Below are 3,448 nucleotides of genomic sequence, written 5' to 3' on the forward strand. Positions count from 1 at the left end.
AAAGATCCGGGACACCGGACGGCGGGCGTCGTTCCCGATCGGTTGTAGAAATGTCCGCAAGGGGATCCCTGAGTGGCTCAGCGGTTTAGCGCCTGCTTTTGGCCCAGAGCGCGATCCTGGAGTCCCGGGATCGAGTCCTACATCGGGGGTTCCTGCAGGGAGCCCGCTTCTCCCTCTGCCTGTGTCTCTGCCTGTGTCTCTGCCTGTGTGTGTGTGTGTGTGTGTGTGTGTGTGTATGTATGTCTCATGAATTGTGAATTAAAATTTAAAAAAAAGAGGAAGGAAAAAAGAAACAAACAAACCTGAAACACGTTTACTAACACACCCAGGTATCGGCAGGTTTCCTGAATCAGACAAAAGAGAAACACAAAAACTGAGGTGGGGGGAGGGGGGGAAGGAAGAAAAGGGCAAGGGGTGGAGGAGGAAAACACAACACCACCAAACAAAAAAACCCACCTTGGGTGTCTCATTGACTCACACTCTAGTATTTTACCTTCTGTTGGAAAGACAGACGCCAGGTATCCGGTGAACTGAACCCAATTTATCAATTAAGCTAGTTACACCTTCAAAGTTCCAGGTCACCAAAGATTTGGGAAGGTATTGTAAAAGTTTAACCTATAGACCTTTTTTCATCTTTTTCTTTCTTTCTTTCTTTCTTTCTTTCTTTCTTTCTTTCTTTCTTTCTTTCTTTCTTTTTCTCTTTCTTTCTTTCTTTCTTTCTTTCTTTCTTTCTTTCTTTCTTCTTTCTTCTTTCTTTCTTTCTTTTACCTGCTTGCTCGTAACAAGGAAAAGTACACGAGACAGACAAAATCGATCATTTGGAGTAGTTTCCGTGGACGAATCCTCAGAGGCACAACTTAACTAATCCGTTGAGTTCACAGCAAAAGTTGAGTACGCCCGTCCCTCGGGGCCTGGACCCTCGGGCATCCATCCTGGTCGGTCCCGGTGGAACAAGGGGATAAGTAGTTCTCCTTTTCTTTGCTGTGCCTGTGGGGTCTAACAAGACACCACAGTGTCTTGTTTCTTTGTAATGAGGTGGCGGAGGGGTGTATCTCGATCACCACCATTCCAGGGCCCACAAACTGTGACGGGAGCACAGCGCATCCCACCGCCCACCCCAACCCCAACGGCGGCGGGGGTGGGGGTGGGTGGGGGAAAAGCTGGTCATCCCTATGAAGTGTGACGGTGATAGCTCCCAGGACACGTCTTTTTACAGGAAACCCACAGGCACCGCGGATACGCAGAGATGACTGAGGCCGATGTAAATCCGAAGGCCTACCCTGTGGCAGATGCCCACCTCACCAAGAAACTCCTGGACGCTTGTTCAGCTGTCCTGTAACTACAAGCAGCTTCGGAAAGGAGCTCACGGAGCCACCAAAACCCTCCACGGAGGCATCCCTGAGTTCATCCTGATGGCTGGCTGCAGACGCCGAGCCCCTGGAGGTCATCCCGCACCTTCCGCTGCCTGCCGCGCCGCGCCGCGTGAAGAGAAGAACGTGCCCTACGTGTGTTCGTGCGCTCCAAGCAGGCCCTCGGGCGGGCCTGCGGGGTGTCTGGGTGTCCTAGTGTCATTTGCCAATACGCTCCTGCCGTCTGCTTCGGTAACGTGACGTCGTTCCCCTTCCCCCCCCAAATCCCAACCCATGCCCCTGAGGGTGGCAGGGCAGCAGCCTTCCAAAGAGATGTGCTGCAGAATTCGAGGCTACCTGGGTGAGTCAGACAGGCGGCAGCTGACGTAAGGAGTTGAGAAGTGGCTAGGGAAAAAAAAAGAAAAGAAAAAGAAAGAAAGAAAGAAAGAAAGAAAGAAAGAAAGAAAGAGAGGGTCCACTGATGATGCCGGAATGAAGTCTGAGCAAGTCACGGAGTCGTGACTGGAAGCTACAGCAGAGACCTCGGAATCAAGGAAACATGCTCTCTGGTGAATGGAGTCGTCTTTCACGGACGCTCGGTACCAGGTCTGAGAGGCCTTACGCCTGTTTCCTGCCAGAATCGGATCAGATGTATGTATCCTTTATCACATCAGACGGACAGTGCCAGCCTGTCATTCTGGTGAGCATCCTAATAAAGAAATATCTTCAAACTCCACCGCACCCCCCCTCCAAAAAATAAAGGAAACCAACAACCATGCATTGGCTCCAAAGGCGTAGATGTCGCCCCAGCCGCCCACCCCCCCGCCGCCCCTCCGCCCAGCCGCCCCGCGTCCTCTAAAAACTCAATCTATGTGTTCCCCACTCCCACTGTCATGCTCCCGTGGTCGCCCAATGGCTCGGGTGATTTTTGCTCCTTACAGGGTGGCGACGGGATGAGGAGGGGGGGCGGCGATGGCGTTGGAGGCACCCGGGATGATGGCAGAGGAGTTGACCACTCCATCCACAGGAGTGTTACAGAAACGGGGGGGGGGGGTGCGGGGGCGGCGGGGGAGGCGGAGGCGCAGAGGCGGCAAGGCAGTCCCCGCCCCCGCGAGGACTGAGACTGATTTAAAGGTTTTTATTTTATTCCTTTTTTTTTTTAAGGATTTCTTTATTTACTCCTGAGAGACACAGAGAGAGGCAGACAGAGACACAGGCAGAGGGAGAAGCAGGCTCCCCGCAGGCAGGGAACCGGATGCGGGCACAGGACCCCAGGGTATCCCTTCCACCTCCCCAACCCCCCCCCCCCCCCCGCATCACACCCTGAGAGGAAGGCAGCCGCCCAACCACTGAGCCACCCAGGTGTCCACCCGTCCCTCTTGTCCCTCTTTTCCTTTCTCTATCCGTCAACCTTCCAGCCTTCCACCTCCAACGCCGCCTGTTCCTTCATGTCGGCTTCCTCCTGGAAAACAGGCCTTGTCCGTGGTTGCCTTTCAGCCCTCTGAGAGAGGTGGAGGCGCAGGCAGTGGGTTGGGCATCGGTTCTGGTGCTCGTGCGTGCGTGCGTGCGTGCGGACTTCGGATTTCTGGCGTCTGCCTGCCTGGCCTGCTTTCCCCGTCTTCTTCATGATTTGGACTCATGGGAAGTGTGTGTGTGTGTGTGGGGGGGAGTCGGGTCCTTATTTCTCTGGACCACCTCTTGGGTCCCATCCCACGAGGCATCTTTCTGATGGGGTGACCTGGAAGTGCGAATTTTAAATGTCCTTGTCTGATATAAATCCAGAGATAATCCAGCTTTGGAGGTGACTTAAACCTACTCTTGCTCCTATTTGTAGTAGGAGAAGCTTCTTTTCAGCCTGTGATGCTCTCATTTTTCCTGGAATTTATTTGCTCTGTGAAGGAAGATGCATCCGTCCTTAATGACTGTAGGAAAATGACTTCATCTTCACCCCAAAATGAACAGCAAGCTCTGTTTACCTGCCTTCTTCAGACCTCCCTTTCTTGAAAAATAGAACTCCCGTCATAGGCCTGTCATGGAGCCTTGTGCCTTTGACCCTGTTAGAGCAATCCCAGATTTGTCAAAACAAACACACAAACAAA

Source organism: Vulpes vulpes, unplaced genomic scaffold (assembly GCF_048418805.1).
Source record: "Vulpes vulpes isolate BD-2025 unplaced genomic scaffold, VulVul3 u000000703, whole genome shotgun sequence".
In the NCBI taxonomy this organism is placed as follows: Eukaryota; Metazoa; Chordata; class Mammalia; order Carnivora; family Canidae; genus Vulpes; species Vulpes vulpes.